At 54.6% G+C, this 24249-nt stretch overlaps 1 protein-coding gene across 4 annotated transcripts in view; it reads right to left on the reverse strand.

Moving 5' to 3' along the window:
- The window catches only part of HDAC4 (histone deacetylase 4), a 284862-nt gene that overhangs the window by 190693 nt on the left and 69920 nt on the right, over positions 1-24249 (reverse strand). The window contains exon 1 of one of the 4 annotated variants that reach the window (XM_065917182.1): positions 1468-1534. The exons of the other annotated variants lie outside the window; for them this stretch is intronic. The gene's annotated coding sequence lies outside the window, so the exon portion shown is untranslated. Of the gene's footprint in view, positions 1-1467; positions 1535-24249 lie in introns of those variants that run through there. 4 annotated transcript variants of the gene reach the window in all.

The following is a 24249-nucleotide window of genomic DNA, read 5'->3' on the forward strand; positions in this document are numbered from 1 at the left end:
ATGCCCAGTGAGGCCCCTTGTCCACCCCGGCGCAAGCGACCACACCACGTCCAGGCCCTGCCGGGGCGGGACCCCGCCGTGGGACAACCTGGGCTAGTCCTTCACCGTCCCTGGGCTCGTTTCCTCTTCTGTGAAATGAAGTGCTAAAAGCACAGGTCCCCCCGACTTACCATGGGATTACGTCCCGGTAAGTTGAGAATACGGTCAGTCAAACAGGCACGTAACACCGTGACCTCCTGACCATCACATCCTAGCCTGCTACCTTGAAGGTGCTCAGGACACTTACATCCGCCTACAGTCAGGCAAGACCGTCACACGCAGAGCCTGCTCTACAGTAAGATGCGGACTGTCCCACGTGACGCACTGAACACTGGGAGTGAGGAAGAGAATGGCTGGCATTGTATCGGCTGCTCCCCCCGGGATCACGGGGCTGATGTGGGGTGCTGCACACCCAGCATCACAACAGAGGGTCGGATCCCCCGCTGACCCAGAAAAGAGCAAAAACCAGAATTCAAAGTACGGCTTCTATTGACCTCAAGTGACTCTCACGCCACCTTCAAGTCGAACCTCCCATGTCAGGGACCACCTGCACCTTCTTTTGTAGACGTGCTCAGAGGACTGTGTAAGAAGCTCTTTAACACACTGCGCACACCCCAGCACCTGGAAAGCTCTCCACGCGCCGGCGGTCACTATATATACACGAGACTGAGGACCCGAGGGGCGTCCGTACTCAGAACTAGGAGCCCGCGTCCCTCTGTGGCTCTGCCGGACGGGCCTCGGACACAGGGAGACGCTGTGACCTGAGCGGCTCCCGGCCGGGCCTTTCCCACTGAGGAGGCAACACTTCCGCGAGCTTTTCAAGCAGGCCAGGAGCGAAGCTCACAGCCAAGAACCCAGGCCCATTTCCAGAAGGGTCTCCAAAGAGTACGGAACCTGTGGACCACTGGAGGATCAACTTCTGGAAAATAACAGTCACGGGCATCTTCTCACTTGTTAGATGAGAGGGACAAACTACCGTCCACGGCCGCCTGTCATTTCCTGGAGGAGGCTCTACGTCCGTGGGCAAGGTGAATCGTTTATCACATTTCACAGAGGCAGAGACCTGCACCCCGGGTGCGGGCCAGGCAGAGGGGGTCAGCGAGGCCTCCGGGCGTCCGGGAGGGGCCTGGCCCGACGAGAGGCTGCCCTGAGCCGCCCAGAGTGGCCCCCCAGTCCTTCCACCAGCTGCCAGCAGCCCCCACCTGACCCCCGCAGGCGCTCCGGCCACTCCCCAGCCCGGCCCAGGCAGAGCCCCGGCACGCAGGGCTGGCGGGGCAGCGCGGAGCCTGCTCACCCCTCGCCGGCCTCACCGTCCAAGCTGACCCTCGGGAGCGAGTCATGGGCCTCCCAGGCCCGTGAGCACTACACCGCACAGGGGGAGCCCCGCACAGTTCCCGATAGAGACAGGCCCGCACGTCTGCTCCCTACCTCCTACCAGGCCTCCATCTCGGGGCAGGGCCCTCCGGAGCCAGGCCTCCCAGGGCACGGGGCTGGATCGCAGCAGAAACCCCAGTGGTGCCAGCGCGCTCGCGGGCAAGCGACTCCCAGCTCCGCCCCGACATCTGGTTTCTATTTCATGCCCGTGTTGTCACCTTACATAACGAGCAGATGAGATGCGGGGTCACCGCAGACTCGGGCTCAGGGCTCCTGGAGCTCAGCCGGAGCGCTGTTTACATGAGGGCCACGGCCACCAGACCAGGCTCAGCACCAAGGCCACACAGCCCGGCCGGACCCCACGCAGCCCGCTGACACCCCACACCCGGCTGACCCTGCACAGCTCGCTGACACCCCACGCAGCCTTACACCCCACATCCTGACCAAGCCCCACGCAGCCCGCTGACACTCCACACCCGGCTGACCCTGCACAGCCCGCTGACACCCCACACAGCCCGCTGACACCCCACATCCTGACCGAACCCCATGCAGCCCGCTGACACCCCACATCCTGACCGAACCCCACGCAGCCCGCTGACACCCCACACCCGGCTGACCCTGCACAGCCCGCTGACACCCCACACAGCCTCACACCCCACATCCTGACCGAACCCCACACAGCCCGCTGACATCCCACATCCTGACCGAACCCCACGCAGCCCGCTGACACCCCACGCAGCCCGCTGACACCCCACATCCTGACCAAGCCCCATGCAGCCTGCTGACACCCCACACAGCCCGCTGACACCCCACATCCTGACCAAACCCTACGCAGCCCACTGACACCCCACATCCTGACCAAACCCCACGCAGCCCGCTGACACCCCACATCCTGACCGAACCCCACACAGTCCACTGACACCCCATACCCGCTGATCACTGCACAGCCCGCTGACACCCCACACATCCTGACTGAACCCCACACAGCCCGCTGACACCCCACACTCTGGCTGACACCCCACATCCTGACTGAACCCCCCACAGCCTGGCTGACACCCCACACAGCCCGCTGACACCCCACACTCTGGCTGACACCCCACATCCTGACTGAACCCCACACAGCCCGCTGACACCCCACACCCTGACACCCCAAACAACCTGACACCCTCACATCCTGACTGAACCCCAGACACCATGGCTGACACCCCACACCCTGACTGAACCCCAGACACCGTGGTTGACACCCCACACCCTGACTGACCCCACACACCGTGGCTGACACCCCACACCCTGACTGAACCCCAGACACCGTGGCTGACACCCCACACCCTGACTGACCCCACACACCGTGGCTGACACCCCACACCCTGACTGAACCCCACACACCGTGGCTGACACCCCACACCCTGACTGAACCCCAGACACCGTGGCTGACACCCCACACCCTGACTGACCCCACACATCCAGCTGACCACCGTGCCGCCTGCTGACCGCTCTCCATCTCAGCTGAGCTCTGTCCCCAGTCTCCCCGTCCACCTTCACACGTGAGGGACGGAGGAGCCACCTGAGGCCACACCTGGGACGAGGCCTCGGCGACATGAGGGGGTGGAGCCCGGCCAGGAGGGCGTGGCCGGCTTCCTGGGGCGCGGGGAGGGTGGAGCCGGGGTCCCGGCGCACCCAGGAGGCCGTGGGGCTGGCTGGGAAAGCGCACGGAGCCCGCGCCGCGGGGCGCACGCTGCGACGCCGGCCCGGGAGCTCCAGCAGCTGCCCCCTCCCAGCCCGGGCGGCCCTCTGCCGCCTCCGCCCGCCCAAGCACCAGGCCCGGCGCCCGAGGGGACACGGGGCGACCGCTGCGCGGTCCAGGGCCAGCCCCCGACCGCAGGGCGCACGCTCTGCTCACAGGAATTTAACCTTTCTCCTGAGCAGTGCGCGCCAGTGGCAAGGTCGGCCTGACTGGTGGAAAACCCAAATGACCAGTGGATCTGGGGGCCGGGGGCCGGAACGGGGGAAGACCCCAGGGCTCCGTGCCTTTCCATCTCCCCAGGCTGGTCCAGGCTCCATGGACGGCAGGTGCTCAAAGTCACGGCCAGTACGGGGCCGACAGGACTTCAGAACTCACTGTCCTCCCGCGGCAGGGGCCTTGGACGTGGCCGGGGAAGGGACGCTCCGAGGGGGGCACTCCACAGGCTGCGGGCGCCGGCTGGCCATAAGACGGGCGCTGACTGGGGTCTGGGACTGGCGGAGGAGCGGCCCTGAGCCCTGTGGGAGCGCGGGCTGGCTCTCTGACCCCCCGGCTCCCTGCTCCTGCGTGGCCTTGTCTGAGAGGCCTGGATGGGGCTGCTGGCCTGAGCTGGTGGCGGGCAGGTCCTAGGGAGGGGTGCCCACGGCACTCCTGGCATCTGACCTCCGGCTTCACTCCCTGCTGGCCGCGTCTCACCAGGAGGCTGAGCCTGGGCAGGGCCACCAGGTGGGCCTCGGGACAAAGGCGACAGACAGTTGCTGTTAGCCACCCCGACGTGTTACTCCAACAGCCCCTGAGTAAGACTGAACCCCCATCAGGTGATGCTGCAAATCCATCCACAATCATCTCTGCAACAGACCTCAACGGTGTTCACCTACAGCTAAAAAATATCACACAGGCATGGGATAAACTGACTGGTTCATAATATTTCTACCAGTTCAGAAAGAGCACATTCTATTTTACAAAGGAAAAAAGCAGAATCTCCCAGAAAGGGTGCCCAGAAGCCCAAGGCTTGATAGCCTCCTTGGGACATTCTGCACACCTGGACGCCGGGACGCCCAGGCTGGCGCTCAGCAGCCTCCATGGCACGTGAGTAAGGATGGCTGCAGCCAACGTCGCACTGGCTCTGCCCCGTGTCGCAACGTCTGGCACGGGCCCCCCAGGCGGCACGTGTCACAGGCCGCACAGAGGGCAGATGAGGCGTCCTCACTGGCGCCCGCCGTCCCTGTCCACAGATACACGGGACATCTGTGTCCTGTCCACTGACATGCGGGACATCTGACATCCAGGAACCTCCGGGAAATGCAAGGCCCAAGTTTTACCGGCAAGCTGAAAATGAGACTCCAGAAATGAATGACGCTTGAGTGCAGAGGGCTGGTGTGACCACCGCTTGAGGAAAGGGCAAAGGGGACTCAGAGGGAAAGGATAGCCCAGACCCTGAAGGGCACACACGAGACTCAAGGCTTTTCAGAACTTCATGCTTCCGTCTTAAACAAACATTAAAAGGCAAGTGTTAGACTGCATTTTCACGTGAGATTCCCCTGCGGAGACTGTAATGGTGCTATAGATGACGAAGCAGCATCTTCTCCCTGGGGTGACATGCGGGGGCGGGGGGAGCTCAGGGCCAGGGCCAGCCTCATCCCACGGGTGCTCCAGGACCCCCTGGGGACCCAGAACTCAGAGAGGAGGGGGCATGGCGTGGTTCCCGCAGCGCTGAAGTAACAGACAGAGAAGACTGCTCCGGGAACATCTCAAGGAAAAGCTCTAGGTCACAAAGACCACAGGCAGATATTCTCAGCTGACATCTGAGGGAGCTCGGCATTAAGGGCCTTCCCTGCTGGCTCTGACAGTAAAGAATCCACCTGCAATGCAGGAGACCTGGGTTCCATCCCTGGGTCAGGAAGATCCCCTGGAGGAGGGCATGGCCACCCACTCCAGTATTTTGGCCTGGAGAATCCCATGGAGGGAGGAGCCTGGCGGGCTGCAGTCCACGGGACAGCGAAGAGTCGGACACGACTGAGTGAGTAACACACTGAATGCAAAGCAACCAAAGTAGTTGCAGAACCATTCGACGTCAACATGCCGGCAGCAGCCAGGGACCGGCTCCAGGAGGGGAAATGTGAGGGGCTTAGAACCCAAGAGGGGATCGCGCGCTGGGGACCTCCTGCTCTCTGGTAGGAAAAGGTCAGGACCGAAGCTCGGGGCATGCAGCTCACCCGGGCCCCGTCCCCACGTGACATCACAGTCCTGTGACGGGGCAGCTGGGCCTCGTCATGAGCTACCAGGAGGCTGAGGCAGCGGTCACCGGAGACCCCACGCCTCTTATCGGCACACCGCACCCCGGGTCTTTCAGGCTCTCCACCTGACATCACTTCTCCCCTGCTGGCCCAGGGGCTAACACTGTGCGCTCCCAGCGCAGGGGACCCGGGTTTGATGCCTGATCGGGGAGCCAAGATCCCGCATGCCGCAACCAAGACCTGGTGCAGCCAGATAAACAAGCAGAGTAAACAAATAAGCATTTTTAAACAGCCAGCTTAGAGCACTGGTGACGGAGGCAACGTGACAGAAGTCTGTGTCTCACCAGGTGGCAGGCCGCTGTCTGAAACCTGCGTCCAACTGAGTTGGCAGGACAGCAAGGAAGCCGCTCCGAGGGCAGGAACTCAGGGAGAAAGAAGGGCGTGGAGGCCGGGGCCTCTCCTGAGGCTGTCCCAAGGCTGCCCGCCTCGGCCACAGCTCGCGGGGCCACTGTCACTGTTTAAGAATCCTCGGGGCAGGAGGACAAGTCACGGGTCCCGGGACAGGGAGACTGCAGCTCCTCTGGAGGAGGAGGTGTCCACGCCTGTGCCAGACGCTGGCTGGGAGGGGACCAAGTAGGAAGGCCCCCTGGGAGTGGACAGTCACAGACGGCCTCGCGGGGGCCGGGGGAGAGCCGGCGGTCACAGACCACCTCACGGGGGCCGGGGGAGAGCCGACCAACACCAGGGCAGAGCACTGCACCCACGGGGCTGCTGCTGCGCCCGCACGAGGCACACGTCCTCCCTGGCCGAGCATGCTGTCAGCCGCACAAGGACGCCAGGGGAACACTGCATGGGCGGAAAGTCACAGCTGAGGATCACAGCGCAGGGGAAAAAAATCCAGGCAGCAGGAGTCAGGCCAGGACAAACTACAATTACAGGAAAATCTAATGTGACCACAAGATCATCTCAACAACAGGTCCGAGGAAACAGGGCCACCTGAGGGTCACGGAGGAGAAGTGGATGGTCCGGGGCCAGCACGCAGCAGCTGCTCGGCCCCGGGCCCCGGGCCCTGTCTGCGTCTCAGCCTCTCAGCTGCCAGAAAGAAACCGTAAGAGCTGCAGCTTCGCCGAGAAACAACTGAGGGAGGGGTGAATGAGACCATCAAGACAGGTTCTGCCGATCGTGAACGAGCGTTACTGATGCAGAAAACGGTCTGCATTTGAAAATGATCTGAGCAGAACCAGTAGAAATAAAAACGCTCATGATGAAAAGCCGAAGATGAATGAATGAGCGACATGATCAATTAGACAGAGCTGGAGAGAGGACAGGAGAAGAGGAAACTGGCGCTAGCGGAGGGCTGGGTGCCCCCAGGAAAAGACAGAACTAGATCCAAACCGAGCACACCCAACAGCCATCTCCACACGGACACGGGCCCTACGTGCACAGACGGAAGAGACGGGCCCAGAAGAGGAGGTGGCCTGGGAGCAGAGGGACGTTTTCTAACTGCAACTCAAAAGCCAGGTGTAGTTGGAAAAACGGAACTTGGTAAGTCTGAACCACCACGGGGGGAGGCGGGAGAAGCGGTTAACAGGGCAAAAGCATAAAGAATATAGAGAATTCACCATAAAGAATTCACAGGATAGCTGACAAACTGGGAGAAATTGTTTGCAGACTCTCACAGATAAAAGCTAACACCCCCTGCATATAAAGAAGTCTTAAAAACTGTGGGAACAGAGACTAAAGTCCTGACCGAAAACCAGGCCGAAGGCATAAAGATAGAGAAGAGGCCTCACGCTGCGGTCCCCCCTTATCGGTCAGATGGACAAACAGTAAGGGCCTCTGCCCGCGCGGTGTGGGAACAGAGCCTGCGGGCCACGCCGGGAACGCACGTGCCCGCACCCACTCGCCCGGCAGCGCCCGGCACCAGCCCCCGGCCCCGCACGACGCCTGCTCCTCCTCCATCCGCGGCCACTGGGTTCCTGAGTCCAGAGACACAATCCCACCGCAGGGAAGCACGCCAGCACCAGGGTTCCGCAGGGCACGGCTCTCAGGCGCGATGCGGGCCCCTCCTGGAGGCCTGACCGCCGGACGCAGGAGCAAGGCCTGGCGAGCTGTGAGCGCACGGGCAGGTCGGGGACCGGGGCGGGGAGGAGCCCCGGGAGGGATGGGCGGACGGGCTGGGGCGGAAAAGCCGAGCACACCGGAGCGGCCTGTGGGATGCTCCTCTGAGCAAGGAATTCGCTCATTTGTCCAGGAGGCAAAGTGGGAGGGCCAGGGTGGGGCTGGGAGGGGTGCAGGGCCCAGGGACGGAAGCCAGAAGGTTGGGGGGGATGCACCACCCCTTCAGGCTCCTACACAGCACTGGCCTCGGGGGCCACACTCATGTTCTACATGCTCAAAAAGTAAAAATAAAACTAACAAGTGAAAATACTGCACAGTGAGGTAAAAGCAGAAAGAATGACCCCAAACCCCTACAGATGAAGAGTGTGATGCTCTGGGCCGGGGGAAGGGGCAGGTAAGAACCGGCCCACGCAACCCGGGGACACGGTGTTTGGACGATGCTTGGACTTCACCCCTGAGCAAGGACTGAGCTCCAGTTACTAGGAGTGCTTCTCACAGAGGCGTAGACTAACGACTTCTGGGCATTCTGGGGTTGAACAAATGAGTAAATACATAGTGGAGACCGGGAGCCACGCCTCCCAGAATCCGACACAGAGTCAGTCACATGTACAGCAAAGAGGAAGGGCCCTTGAGGGACCCTGTGAGGTTGGACTGGAGCTGGAAGCAACGTGTGAGTTCATGGGGCTCCAGGTGAGTGTGTGTGCGTGTGTGCCCGACTCAGTGCTCACACAGACATCCGTGTCCCGGCTCTGGGCGCTGGGCGGCACCTCCAGCACGCCGAGCCTGCTTCCTCAATGCCAGCCCCTGGAAACGGACCCCGGCCTCTGCGGAGAAGCAGCTGACTCCGGGGCAGGGGGAGCATGTGGACACGAGAACACCTCCTGTGTCGCAGAATAAAGGGCTCACGGTGCGGGGTCGGCCCGGGGGGCTCCCACCAGCCAGACCTGCGCAGTCTGGGCACCAAACGAGATCATGATGACGACGGGACCACAAGCCGGTCAGTAAAACAGCCCACTGGTCCAAAGGAACCTAAGCATGATCTCTCTGACGGCTTGAGAACTGTCAGGCTTCCCAGGAGGTTCACTGGTAAAGAACCTGCCTACCAAGCAGGAGACGAGGGCTCAAGCCCTGGGTCGGGAAGATCCCCGGAGGAGGAAATGGCAACCCACTCCAGTGTTCTCACCTGGAATATCCCATGGACGGAGGAGCCTGGCAGGTTACGGTCCATGGGGTGCAAAGAGTTGGACACGACTCAGCGACTAAACAACAGCAAAACATAAATACATAAACAAATATATTAGAAAGGGAAGTTTTCTAACAGGGAAAAGCGGATGGCTGAATTAACAAGAAAGGCAGGACTAGAAGACCACCAAGGGTACCATCATCACAGTAACAGCTTTGGGTGAGAATTATCACTGGATACAGAAACCAGAGTCAGAAAATCGGGGCCCCTGAATGCCATGGAGGCCCTTCTTGAGATCGAGGGCTTTATTAGGACACCTGGCAAAACATGCATCAGGCCCCCGAGGAGATAACACTGCGGCATGGTTGGTATTAATAGCTCCCTGAGGTCGGCTGCTGACAAGCTGCCCTTGTTCCCGGGCGACGCCTCAGTTGGGGGAAGGGTGTCCTCTCAACCACTCACTTTCAAATGAGTCTGAGAAAGTTCATTTTTAAAAATACAAACGTATACAGTAATTTTCTGTACTATTCTTGCTGCTGTCTGTAAGTCTGAAATTATAGCAAAATTCAAAGTTAAAAGGAAAAACAGAAAAAGGGCTAAAATTTCCCCAGAATTTTTGAAAGACGTTAACCCCTCACCTTTAGCAACTCCAAAAAACATCAAGATGGATAAAATGAAAACGGAGCAGCAAATTCTTGAGACTAAGACCTCAAAAGCACCGAGAGAGAAGTGGCAGATCCCTGCAGAGATAGGAGTGTGGGCAGGGACATTTAAACGGCAGCGGTGGAACTCTGTGCGCCGACAGTATTTTGAAAGTGCTGGAAGCAACAGCTGTCCGCCCGCAAGTGTCCACCCGTGACAGCAGACCACAGCACTGGGGAGAGAATGCCGTTTCAGACAGACAGAATGTGACAGAGTTTACTAGTGCAGAAACTGATAGAGAAACTTCTCAAGAGTGTCACTGTCAGCAGAGTAAGATCCAAAGAGAAGCAATGGTATGCAAACAGAATAAATATAAGATTAAAATTAGGAAGCTGTACTCATTAAGAAAGACCACAGAGTAAAAAGATAAGACACGTCTGTAAAAAGAAACACACGTCTAACAATGGCTTTGCATCCAGCTACTGGAAGGATATATACACATGTGCGTGCTGCAACCCCCACCACACACACAGCCAGAGATAGCAATTCTACAGATGAATAAGAAAAGAGAGCAAACAGCTGAACAGAAAAACAGGGACACCAAAAGAGAAGCTATCAATGCCCACAGCAGGCCGCTCCGTTCCCTAGGACCTAACGTGAACACGGTAAGATCCAACTTCCGAGCCTCTGGCAGGGGCCCAGGTGGGGGTCAGGGAAGGAGGGCACTGGGCAGCCCCTGGGGACGGACTGGCGCAGTGACCTGGCACTCCACTCCTCTACAGGGACCCTCAGAAGACCCCGCACATGTGCCAGAAAGCACCGCGGAGGATGCCGAAAGCCGCATCTGAAGGTAGCAGCTCCCCAAGGCCCGCTGCAGGGCCATCCACGGGAAAACGAGCACGCTGTGAAAACTCACAAGACCGATCGCTCAGCACCAGCGAAGATCAGTCACAGTGACATGCATAAACATGAATCAGCCTCCAAAATAGTCATGTTCAAAAAAAAAAAAAAAATGAAACATACAGTATGATTCCATTTACATCAGGTTCAAAAACACATAAAATGAGGTCGCACTGTTGAGGAACACGGACAGATGAATTTCTTAAAGCCAAGGGATGGCATATGAATTTCTTAAAAACCAAGGGATGGATTTCTTAAAGCAGAAACACAGAAGCCCTGCCAGCGGCCCCTGGCTTACAGCGGGCAGGGAGTGCACGGCTCCGCCTGGTTCTCTCCTTTAAATGACACTCTTCACATTCTTCAGGAGGTGAAATATTCCATAATCAAAATTAAAATAAATATGTGTGGGAAAAACTTTAAAGGTACACCGGAAGCCGGCTAAGAAAGTAGTAAGTCAATTCAGAAAATAAATGTGAAGGGAACCATGGAGAACTGACCGCGGCACCCCCCAGCCCGGGACAGACAATACGGGCAGGTCCAAATGTGCTAACTAGGGGAACAAGGAAATGAAACCTCTGAGATCCTTTCTGCAGAAACCGGGACTCTCATGGAATCAAAACTGTCTGCTTTGTCACTGCACTTTTCTATTAATTACTGGCAAATACAAAATAGACTGATTATAGCAGGTTTCTTATACTCTGTGAATCTGTTGAGTCTTTGGGAGTTTTCTGTTTATCATCTCTGCTGGTTTTTCACATCTTACCGACACTGTCAACGTTTCAAAGTGAAAGTCACTCAGTCGTGTCCGACTCTTTGTAACTCCACGGACTATACAGTCCATGGAATTCTCCAGACCAGAATACTGGAGTGGGTAGCCATTCCCTTCTCCAGTGGGTCTTCCCAACCCAACAATTGAACCCAGGTCCCCTGCATTGCAGGCAGATTCTTTACCGGCTGAGCCACAAGGAAGCCAAGAACACTGGAGTGGGTAGCCTATCGCTTCTCCAGTGGATCTTCCCGACTCAGGCAACAAATTGGGGTCTGCTGCATTGCAGGCGGATTCTTTACCAACCAAGCTATCAGGGAAGGCCCGTCGACATCTCAAATGTAATGAATAGGTGACTTACTACAGTGCTGCTGTTAGGATAAGGCGTCTAGAAGTTCCCACTGTGAAAAAGGCTTGCTTCTGCTTTCAAATAATCCTTAACTATTTATACAGACTGTTCATTTCCTCCAAATCTGGGGACTTTTTGGTACTCATTATGAAAACTGGACTCATCATTTTTATTTTTTTAAAAAAAAACATTCTCACATATTTCCATAATTTCTCTACTTTCCCTGTGCCACAACGCTCTTGCAACAGAACTTTAGGTTGGGAATAACCAGAGAAGGTGCTCTCAAAGTCTTTCCCCAATATTCCATGTGGGGTTTTACATCTCCACACGTAAGTGCAAGCTGCACAGAATGTTTGTCTCATTTTTGTCTCCAGCAGGTTCTAGAATGAAGGCACTTTCAGTTTCACAGAGTTTGATAATATTTTTCTAACCGAGGCAATCTTAAGGAGGGTCAACATCACATAAACGTTGGGAAAATATTGAGTAAGGAGTAGGTGCTTTAAAGAAACACTCAGGCAAACTAGTATCTATAAGATGGATAAACAACAAGGTACCATTGTATTGCACACAGAACTATATTCAATACACTGTAACAAAGTATAATGGAAAAGATGCAAAACAGAATGTATGCATATGTGTAATTGAGTCACTTTGCTATACAGAAGAAATTAACAGCAGCGTAAATCAACTATACCTCAATAAACTTTTTTCAAGAAAAGAAACACTGAGATGGGTCCTTTATCCCCAAACCACCAGCCCCCAGCACACTCTCACTGCCCGTGAAGGCCAGGAAGGCTGAGCTCAAAGTTTCTAGGAGCAGAGCAAATGTGTTTGCAGAAAAGGCTATTTACTCAGAGTGTTTCTGTCTAAGCTTCTTATTGGAGATTTCTCCCAGTTCCTCCTGCTTGTTTTCTTTATGACTCAGCACTTCGAACGTTGGCATTTATCTTCAAGGTGACTATATTTATTCTGAGAACCTGGATTCAGAAGCAGCTTTCCAAAGATCCACATGGGTCCACTGTGTTCCCTGAAGTTTATATTTTTGCAAAATGACAAAAGGTTCAATGAGATGAAAAATTCTAGCAAGTTCCTTCTGCATCAGCTAGCTATTTATGGGATAAGCGTAATAATCCCTAATTCAATGTAACGTAAGTATAATGCATGTGCAGGTAATCGGTCGCTTTAAATAGCTACAAGTCCTGTGCGCAGGGCCTATGGGCCTGCCGCAGAGCTCCTGTCACCGTTGAGACCACCTGCCCACTCAGGAAGACCATGGAGAAACCCTGATCTGTCAGGTCTATGCGCCCCCCCCAAGCCCCCGCATGGGCGCACACCCCCCCAGGGAGGTCAACACTTCCCCTTGACAGCCCACCACACCTCTTTGGGGCCTCATACCATGGGGGACGAAGTCTTTTAAAGCTCCCTAAGAAAGATACGCTTGTCCACCCCAGATGGACAGCAGCTCCCACAACGTCAAGTCTCAGAGCCCCTCCACTCTCTTAAAAATTATCCAGGACCCCAAAGACCTTTCGTGACATGGTGGGACCTAACAGTATTTGTTGCTGTTTAGCTGCGAGGTCTTGTCTGACTCTTTGAGACCCCGTGAACTATAGCCTGCCAGGCCGCTCTGTCCATGGGATTTCCAGGCAAGAACACTGGGAAGGGCTGCCAGTCTCTTCTCCAGGGGACCTCCCCGAGCCAGGGACTGAACCAGCGTCTCCTGCATTGGCAGGCGGGTTCTTTACTGCTTAGCCAGCAGAGAAGCCCAATCAATATTTACCATGTTAGAAGTTAAAACAGAGAGATTTTAAAAATTATTCACCTAATTCATTTCAAAATAATGATGAACACAGATCACCTAATTTTAGGGGAAAAAAAAAAAATAAGTACCTTTTCTAAAACAGAAAAGAGCTGGTGGAAGGAGGCGCTGTTTGCCAACCCCAGCGGGATCACTCAGGCAGGGAGCCATCACCTCTGCTTCCGAGCTCCGCGTGTTGTGACAGGTGTCTGGGCGGCAGTGACATGGGGAAGCGCCGCGGAGACGCGGCTGGATCCGGGGGCGCATCCAGGATGCTCCAGCTCCACGACTCCAGGATGGCCGTGGGCGGGCCTGTCTGACGCGACGCCGGGAGTCGGCAGGGCGCACAGGGACCGCGGGAGGGCCGGGTCCCCGGTGAGCTCCGTGCACCTGGCCACGCCCGCCGCCCCAGCGCAGCCCCGCACCGCGACCCGGGTCAGCACGTCCAGGGGTAGAGGCAGCTCCCGCCGGGACTTCCCACGGCGCCGCGGGTCGGCACCCCAGGGGGACGCCCCGCTCCAGGACGCTGACTTCCAGCTGAAGGGTCGCCGTGGTGGCTCACACGGGTGACGGACTGACTTCCTTCCAAGGGAACTGCCTGGCAGTCCTCAGGTCTAAATAACCACAGTTGATCTGTGGTTGTTTCTGGCAAAGGGCCGTGTCCCGTGAGAAGAGTGGTTAGTTCAGCTGGCAACTTACTGGCTGAGCAGATCATGGTGCTTCAGCATGCAGAAGAGCTTTCTGGGCATGTCCCCTCATTGCCCAGGATGTCAAAAAGACGTGCGCCCCCAGGGTGGAGACACTGCCCAGAAGGAACAGTCGTCTTGCCTCATCCAGAATATTCCTAACTGAAACCGGCTCCTCAGTGCGATACCCGGCGGGGAGGAAGCCCTGGGCGGTGTGCTGTGGCACCGGCTTTGCTGCCAGCTGGGGCGCGGCACTGTCACCACCGCTGTTCCCGGCCACCAGCAGACACAGCAGTGCAGTGAGAAGCAAAGTCCTGTCTCAGAACTCTTACAGACCACCCCCAAGGGGCTAGGGGACCCCTGCCCATTTGTGAAATAAATTGCTTTCATGAAAACAAAAGCCATCCAGTAATTCTGGCCGACCCCCCGTGAGGCTGCTCTGTGGAGGATATCTGCTGGGTGCCGGGCAAGCCTACAGAGGCACAAAGGTCAGTCTCCGCTTTCCAGGAACACACAGCCTAGCAACACAACGGATCACGCAAAAACACGGGAGGGAGGCCTGCAGCCACGCCTCTGTCTCCAGCTTTTCCCCAGCAGGGACTGTAGGGGAAGGAAGATCCCACAGGATGGAGGGAAGCATCTGAAGGATGACAGCTCGGGCCCAGGGTCAGGGAGGGCTGCGCCCGGGGACAGCCAGGTCACAAACCCACAGGGCCTATGCAGGAAGAAACACTCGCCTCCGAGCAGGTGGAAGTGGCACAAAAACTCAGTTTAGGGATTTCTCTGGCAGTCCAGTGGTTGAGACCCCACCTTCCATTGCAGGCAGTGCAGGTTCGATCCCTGGTCAGGAAGCTAAGATCCCAAAGAATAAAACAGAAGCAATGCTGTAACGAATTCAACAAAGACTTTAAAAATGGCTTATTCAAAAAAAAAATTTTAAGGTAAAACTTAAAAAATTAAAGGTAAAACTCACTAAAAATTAAAAAAAAAGGTGAGAATTGTGCATTGCTCTTAAAATGTTTCACTTATAAAAAACACTGACAATTTCAGAATGAAATACATTTTCTGTAGCGCCCTCTATAATGTAAGTTACAAAATGTCTATCTGGACAAGGATATATACAAAATGGTGTGCATTTATTAAGCACTGAGGAAGTCTGATATAACTCTTCAAAGGTTAAGGATTAACATAATTGAAAGTGTGAAACTGGATGGCAGCTTTTAAAAAAGAAACAGAAACAGCTGTAGTATAACAACGGGAAACTTTTGGCATCTGAGGGATATTTTCAAACAGAAAGTGCTCAGAGAACCTGAATTGCAAACCCAAGTAGGACAAGCAAAGGCCAAAATTTAACCACAGTTAGCGGAAAGAAACACATCCCGGAGGCGCCTGACAAGAAAGCCAGTCCTGCTGCAAATCACCAACGTGAGCAGAGAGGTCCACTCTGCGCGGTCTCGGAAAGTTAGGAAAAGAGGAAAATGAAAGCGAAGAGGACATAGCGACTTGGGTCTCTAAATAGTGTCAATTAAACATGAGAACAGCAATGTTGAAACCCATTAAAACAAAATAAATAAATCCTGCATAAACAAAGCTTCCCGTGAGGCCCAGGGCTCTGTGTGTGGGCTCCTGGTGGGCCCTGGGCGAGGCCAGGGGTCTGAGTGTGCCCCCGAGGCGCTGGACATCGCCAGTGAGGACATCGTGTCCTGGATCCCTGGGCAGAAAATCACGAGGCTCCAGGCTGGCAAACTGAGGATGTGGCCGGCAGGGCCCTAATCCCATGAGACTACGAGTAAGAGGGGGTGTCAACCGTGAACCTCGGCTGAACTCCGCCTGCTCTGCCCCCCGTACAAAGTCGTGCCCGCCGTTCTCAAAGTCTGCATCCCTGGAGCATCCTTGGAGCATCCCTGGAGAGGGGGGGCACCTGAGTGGGGAAGGGGAAGGGAGGTGCGGACTTGAGGACACAGTGGCAGGGACTGGAGCCAGAGAAGGAGAAACTGTAGATGTGGCGGCCACACCTCTGTTTAGGAAAAGCAAGACTCAGGATGTCCCTGGTGGTCCAGTGGTTAAGAATCTGCCTGCCCACACAGAAGACATGGGTTTCCTCCCCGGTCCGGGAGGATCCCACGTGCTGCAGAACAACTGAGCCTGCGTGCCACAACCACTGAAGCCGCAGGCTCTGGAGCCCACCCTCCCCAACAAGAGAAGCGGCAGCAAAGAGGAGCCCCCGGCCACTGCACCCAGAGAAAGCCCAAGAGCAGCAATGAAGACCCAGAGCAGCCCAAAGTCAATCAGTTATTTCATCAATGTTTTACAAAAAGCAAGATCTGTACTGAGCTGAGATTGTAGCTCTGACTGCCTCCAAAGAAAACCTTTAAACAAGCCATGCCCTCTTCACTCAGAGATGCTGAAACAGTGGGATACCCAAGACAAGGGACGCAGCTGAACCCTGCCTCTACCCCACGTGCAAAACTGAACTCAAAACAGATCAAGGACCTAAATGGAAGAACTAAAACCAGAACGCTCTTAGAAGAAAACAGAGGGGAACCTTCATGACATTAGAGTCAGCAGTGGGAGCTTCTATATGACCCCAAAAGGATGAGAAACAAAAGAAAAAAAAAAATAAACTGGACTTCATCAAAATTAAAATGTCTGCACATCAAAGGACACGCATTATGGAGTAAAAAGACAATCCATTGAATCAGAGAACTATTTGCAGAGCATAAAATCCAGAATATATGGAAAACCCCTCCAACTCCACAACAAAATACAAACCACTCAATTCAAAAATGAACAAAGGACTTGAATAAACATTTGTCTGAAGGAGAGACACACATGGCCAACAAGCAGGGGAAGAGATATTCAGTCCATTAGACATCAGGGCAGTGCAAATTAAAACCACAGTCAGACACCACTTCACACCAGCAGAAGGTTATCATCAACAAACAAGCAAACAAACCAAGAAGGAAAATAACAAATGTGGGGGAAATATGGACAAATTGGAACCCTCTGGTATTGCCAAAGAGAATGCAGAATGGCACAGTCACTGTGGGAAACAGTTCAGCCGTCTTTCAAAAGTTAAAAACAGAATTCCCATATGACCCGGCAGTTCTATTCCTAGGTATCTTCCCCAAAGATGCAGAAGCAGAGACTAACAGACAACGTGCACGTCAGTGTTCGCAGAAGTGTTATTCACAACAGCTAACAAGTGGAAACAGCCCAAGTGTCCATCAGTGGATGAATGGATACACAAAACATGACCTATACAAACAATGGAATGTTATCCAGCCTTAAAAAGGAGCGAAATTCTCATGCATTGTGCAACACGGATGACCCTTGAAAATACTGTGCCAAGTGAAATAACCCAGACACAAAAGGATAAACATCCGTGATTCCACCTGTGTGCGACGTCCCGCAGAGACAGGCTCACAGGGACAGACAGCAGCCCAGGGGTAAACAGCAGAGAGGAACGGAGCTCATCCTTACAGGGAAACGGCTTCTGTTCGGGATGAGGAAAACGTTCTGGAAATAGACGGTACTGATGATGACATAACACTTGAAGGTACCACACTTAAAAACGTTAATGCTCAGGCCGTCAGTCTGTGTTATTCATATCTCACGACAATTTAAAAAGCACAGCAAGCAGACAAACTGGCATACGTGTTGGTAAAGGAGCTGAGGTAACAGCCAAGCATCAAAAGAGAATGAGCAGTCATTTTATTAACTAGTGCGGAAGGAACCTGAGGACGGGAGGATGAACACAGAGGGGGGCTGGTCGCAAAAAGGAAACAGGTGGCTCTTTAAACCCCGGTGATGTTTCTCAAGAGCCCCCAGGCCCTCCTGCTGAGCACCGCCCAAGCCTGCAGCCAGAGCCCCTGCCTCCACCGCGACGGCCACCTGGGGCGGTTGATCGTCTCTCCAGGAACGCGCCCGGCCGGGTTCCCGGAGAGACACAAACCGGAGGCCCCCACACAAGACGCAGAGAAAAAGGCGACCGCATCCCTCAGCCGCGGCTCCTCGCAGCTGCACCTGCTCGGGCGAGCGCCAGGCTTTAGCCCCAACGATGAACCAACGGCCTTCCTGCACAAGTGTCTGCGAGTCTCTGATGTGCAGAGCCACAAGGAAGCGCGAGCTGGCCTGCGGCGTCCCTGAGCACAGGGGCCAGCGCCCAGCCCCACGGCTGAGCTGAAACTCTGGGAGGCTCCTTCCGGGGTGATGGGGTGGCTACAGCAGGGGAGCGGAGGGGCCCTGCTCCTGCAGCAGAAGGCGCACTGGCTTCCAGACCCTGCTTCTGGCCACGACGTGGGGCCCCAGGGTGCAGGTGGCAAGACTGGCCTCTGCTGCCCACCCGGGACAGGGAGATCCTCTCATCGGCCCAGCATGCAAGTCAGCATCTCAGACACCCAGTCTCCGCTGCTCACTTACGGGTGCTCCTGGAAAATGTGGCCCTCACCCCAGCCTGAGCACAGGCCGCAACAATCAGAGACGGAGAGCCTTGATGGCCCATCACTTCTTCTCCTGAAGGTGGAAGCAAGCCCACTCTCCCAGGCCTGTCCCGCCAGACCACTCGCCACACCAGTTAGGAAGGCAAGCTCCTTGAAGATGTCCTGGAGGCCAGGATTTCTGCAGGACTCCCCTGTAGCCGGGCTCAGTTACAGCGTGCCGACTGCCCAGACGACCCATGGAAACACTGGAGGCCCAGGCTCTGTCTCCGAGTCACCCTGGAAGAACCGTGACGCAGGTCTGAGCCCGCTCCCCTGTAAACTGAGGCTTTGGGGATGGCGTGTCATTTGCTTTCCAGCCCTTTCTGATGACGGCCAGAGCACTGCCAGGGCGCCTGGGCGGAAAAGCTTCCACGGAGAGAACTTCGGGATGGGACTCTGCCCAGGGACTCACGGAAGATCGCTCAGGCTGATGAAAAGAGTCAGAGGAGTTTTACAGGAGGCTGCACAAGGCTTAGGGTCTGAAGGGTGAGGGCTTCCCAGAGGCCGAAATGAGACTGAAACCTCATGCACAGACGACCCCCTGGGGGGAGGCAAACACTCCTGACGGTGAAGGCACGGTGTCACCGACATGGGAGACCGGGGTGAGAGCTGCACACTTCAGTACAGAAGGCACGTCTCTGCCAGCCCCGCCGCAGTGACCCATCGAGCATCGGTCCGGGGAGCTCAGGCCCTCGGAGGAAGGGCCTGGCCGCACACAGAGGCGCTGGGCGCCTTCCCCCGGCCGCTCCTGCTGGCGCTCCCAGGGCCGCCGAGCTGGCCGGGAGTCAGAAGCGGCGGGGCTGGGCTGGCTGTTTATGTCTGATCCGGACAACAGAGGGCTTATGACGACTTGCTGACGCGAGAGCACCCCGACGCCGCATGCCAGAAGTCAACCGGGGGAGGAGGAATTCTTTTTAAGAAACCACTTGGCGGCCACAGCCCTGCCTGATGGGCTGAGAGTGTAAGCTGAGCTCTTCCTCCAGGCCCCGGGCCGCCAGGGAGCAGCAGCACGCCCGGCACCCACAGGCCACAGGGTCAAGCTTGGGCAGAGCTCCCGGGCCAGGAGAGCGAGGCCCAGAACCGGGTGCGGAGTCCAGCCGCGTGGCCCGCCCTGCCCTCCGTGGGCCGCTTCTCCCCAGACGGAAGCCAGGGCCTCCGCCGGCCTCTCAGGGCCAAGGCGACTCCAGAAGTTCCTGGGGGACCACTGCGGGCTGGGCAGACCTGCAGGTAGGTTCTCCTACTGGGGCGATGCGTGCCCCCCGTCTTTTCATGGTGGCAAAACGACTTCCTCAAGAGCTGGCTTTTAAAGTTTGCAATCACTAACCACCAAGAAGGAAAATGTGAAAACACAGACGTTTGATCCCGGTCCATGGTCTCAGGGCAGCAGGCCCGGGAGTCGTGCACCCGGGGGGGCGGGGGGGGGGGGGGCGGCAGAGAACAAGGTCGCACAGGCCCCCCCCACCCGCTGGCCTCGCGTGCCTGCCCCCTGCCTGCTGGGGTCCCCCCCTCACTGACTCCCCACTCTGTGCCGCCCCTGCCCCGGCAGCAGCAGGTGGGACCATCTGGACCAGGGGGGCAGTTGGTCTTGGCCGGGGGAGGGGAGGCCGATGGGCAGACGTGTGCAAACACCCTCGCTGGAATCTGCTTTCAGAAATGATGTCAGTGGTTCTCAAGTTTCAAACACAAAAAGACACGGGGTGTTTATGTTTATCGAAAGGGCCTGAGCCTGACAAGGGTGATGAACGTGAAACTTGCCAGACGCTCGGGGCTGGGCCTGGGCCCCGTGACAAGGACGGCAGCTGCCACGCTGGGCAGAGCCAGGCCGGGCCGCACGCTGGCCCCGCCAACCCTCACAGCAGCCCCCCGAGACTAGCCTCTCCGTGTGACCTCAATCCTCAGATGCTGAGCCCAGAGGGAGGGTCATCCGTTCCCTGGGGGTCCAGGGTGGGATCCCCGCAGCCCACTTCCAGAGGGCACTCGGACAGCACCGGGGAGCCCAGAGGAGGAGGCTGTGAGCGCCTGAGGGCACCTCACCAGGCCCATCACAAGTACTCTGTCCTTCCGGCTGCAGGGGGCACATGAGAAGGGACAGGGCGGCCACACCACTGCCGTGCCTCTGCCTGGAGGGCACCGCCTCCCCCTCCCCAAAGTAACGAGCCACGAGCTGCCACCCCCCAAGGGAGCCCCGCGCTGTGTCCCAAGGGCACGTCACTCGCCAACACAGACGCCGGTTGCAGCACCTCCCAGGCCACACGGGGAGCCTGCTTGTGGTGCCCTGGTGACCTGGACCGAGGCACCCCAAGAGGCCAGGGAGGGGGAGTCCTGTGCAAGAGCAGGAGCTGCCAGGCCAGCGGCGGCGGCGTGTCCTGCCTGGGCCTCTAGACGAGAACGACCGGGCCCTGCCAGCTGCCTGGACGCAGGCCTCGGCGCTCAGCAGGGCAGGCAGCGCTGCAGCAAGTCCCAAGAGGCGTGTGGCCAAGCAGGCCTGCCGGGGCCCCAGCCCTCTGAGAGGCTGCTCCCCACCACCAAGTGGGCACAGACTGCCGCTGACCCCCAGGAGGAGCCGGAGTTCCCAGGTCAGCCAACCCTCAGGCTTGCTTATCTCCAGGCAGGACGCGCATTCCAAAAAAACAAAGTAACTGACTGCAGTGCTGAGATGGGCTCCCGGTCATAAAGCCTCACCTCCTGCAGGGAGGAAAATGCTGGCTTCCTGAAAACTAGCAATCTGTAATTCAACTGTCTTTAAGTAAAATTATGCATTGAAGCTGAAGCTCCAATACTTTGGCCACCTGATGTGAAGAAAAGACTCATTGGAAAAAGATCCCGATGCTGGGAAAGACTGAGGGTAAGAGAAGGAGACGACAGAGAATGACATGGTTGGATGGCATCACCGACTCAATGGCCGTGAATTTGAGTAAACTCCGGGAGTTGGTGATGGACAGGGAGACCTGGCGTGCCGCGATTCATGGGGTCGCAAAGATTCGGACACAACTGAGCAACTGAACAACAGCAAAATTACTGACTGACCACCACCAGCAACAAAATTATATTTATTTTTAAAAGATCTAAATTAGCAACTATAGGAGAAAATATACTTCTAAAAAACCAAACATGGTATTTATAAGGTACCCACATTACATGCAATGCATGTGTTAGAAAGCAGAAAAAGTGAATTTTAATGGCAAAAGTAGTTTCCACCCAAGCCTCCTCCCCCCCCAAAAAAGCCATTAAAGAAGAGATGCTGTCTCACACTGCTGCCCCTAAGTATAAAAATCCCCGTCGCTATTTGCTGACCTGTGGCTTACTTCCAACCCTGCCAGCCTTGGCTGCCACTTGAACGTGAGAGCCATGGACTCTCAGAGGAGGAGGAGGGAAGTGAGAGATCTTCACTACCTGACCACACCCCCTTCTCAACACACAATGGGAACGGGGCCTAGGGCTGCATGAGCTCCGCCCTGCCCAGTGCAGAAACCGTCGCTGCTATAGGCAGGACATTAATGGCACGAAAAGCCATGTCCTACGAAATCATTCTCAAGCTAAATCTGGAATGAATTCTTCATTCGCTCTGGGGGGAAAAAAAAAAAACAACAAGTAAGTTAAAAGCAAGGGGAGGCGGTGGGGGAGGCAGGCTGGCAGGAAGGCGCTCGCCAAGTGTGTGCGGCACTCAGATCTGGGGACTGGACGTTTATAAGGTGTGACATCAATCACCTCGTAAAACACCCAGGCAGAAGTGCCGCGTGAGCAGCCCCGGGCCGCAGGTACGCCTCGGTCCACTATAAAGTGCGCCCGGCAGTTCCTTCGCTGAAGCGGGAAGGTCAGCGCACGCTGGGACAGCCACCCGGGAACCCTTCCACACACTACGTGGCACCTTCCACTTTGGCTCCGGCCAACTAGCCCACGTCGGGCCAGCCCTGCGGCACAGCGGTTAACACGGAAACATACACGTGCACCGTGAAGGCTGGGGAGTCAGAGAGCTACCAAGGCAGACCTGAGGGGCCAAGACCGCAGAGACCCAGAAACAGACAGCAGGGCCCGGCGTGCGCCCATTTCCCCCAAGAGGCCTCTGCTGACACACCAGGGTCCACGGGGGGTGAGGAGCAGACCCTGGGAAGGGAAACGCCTTCAGAGCCTGCCCCTGCGAGCGTCCCAGCTGGGACGCTTACATGTTAGCTGACTCACTGGAAAAGACCCTGATGCTGGGAAAGACTGACGGCAGGAGGAGCGGGTGACAGAGGATGAGATGGCTGGATGGCATCACCGACTGGATGGACGTGAGTGTGAGCAAGCCCCGGGAGTTGCTGAGGTACAGGGAAGCCTGGCGCGCTGCAGTCCATGGGGTCGCAAAGAGTCAGAGAGGACTTAGCAACTGAGCAATGAACAACAGCAAAAGAATGAATACCACCTCACAATTACAACAAGGAGTTTTAAAATATCATTCTCAGTAACTGACAGAAAAAGCAGACCACAAAAATCAGTAAAGAAACAGAAGATCTGAGCAAGGTGATTAACATATTTGACTTAACAGACACACACAGAATTGACGAATCTCAATTATATTCTCTTCAAATAAATATAAAAATCTATCAAATTGGCTATATAATGATAAAGCAAAATACAAAAAGTTTTTAAAAACTGATAGTAAATACAAATTCAGTGACCATAATGAAATTAAAGTAGAAATCAGTAACAAAAGCAAAATACTAAGGAACTCACAAAAGGCTGAAATAAAGAAAGAAAATAACCCATGAGCCAAAGAAGAAATCAAAAAGGAAATCAGCTATTATCCTAAACTGAATCACAACGAAAATAACAGTAAAATACCTGTGTGATCCAGAAAAGTCAAATATAAGTGAAAATTACTGCTTTAAGAGGATGCACTATGAAAGAAGAAAATCTGGGAATAAATTCAATGACCTAAATATTTGTCTCAATTACTTTAAAAAAAAAAATAGTAAATCCAGAGAATAAAAGGAAATACTAGCAATAAGATCAGAAATTGATTTTTTTTTAAAAGAATATCTAATAGAAAGAAGAAAATCAAACATGGTTGTTTGCAAATATTAAAACAACTGTCCCAGAAAGTCCAGTGGGGAAAAAAGAGAAAGAATAAACAAGCAATATGAATGAAAGAGACATCAGTATAAATCCTATGAACACTACAAAGATAACACGAGAGTATTTAAAAACCTACACCAGTACATTTGAAATTTTAGACAGAAAGAAAAAAAATTCTGAGAAAAACTAAACACATCAAAATTGACACAAGAGAACTAGAAACTTTGAATAGTCCTACATCAGTTGAGGGTATAATTTAGAAATCATCCTACTAAGAAAACTACAAGATAGGTTCACCAATGAATTCTTCCAAATATTTAAGAAAGAAGTAACAACATAACCTTATCTAAACTCTAATCCACTGAAGATCAGACAACTATGGCCCAAGGCCGGATCAATCTGTGGCCTCACTTTGTACCATTTGCTGAGTGAGACTGGTTTTTACAAGTTTAAATGCCTGTTTTTTTAAAAAAAAGGCATTTAAAAGTTTAAAAAAAGAAGAAAAATATGCAATGGAAACCATATGTGTTCCACAAAATATTTACCATCTGATTCTTTAAAAAAAATTCTGTCAACTCTAGGAATAGAAAAAGAGGATAATCTCATTCCATTTTAAGAGGCCAGTATAAACTTCATATTAAAATTGAACAAAGACATTTCAAGGAAAGAAAACCACAGACCAATTTCACTCATGAATTTAGATGAAAAAAAAATTAAGCAAAATAGAAGCAAAATGAATTCAGATAAAAGAAGAATAATATATTATACTCAAGTCGGATTTACTAAGAAAGGTAAGGCTGGTTAACATTCAAAAAATATTCAAGAAAATTCATCACATTAATCAAACAGAAGGGGGGAAATCATACAATTAATAGAT

This window comes from Muntiacus reevesi, chromosome 1, assembly GCF_963930625.1.
Source record: "Muntiacus reevesi chromosome 1, mMunRee1.1, whole genome shotgun sequence".
NCBI lineage: Eukaryota > Metazoa > Chordata > Mammalia > Artiodactyla > Cervidae > Muntiacus > Muntiacus reevesi.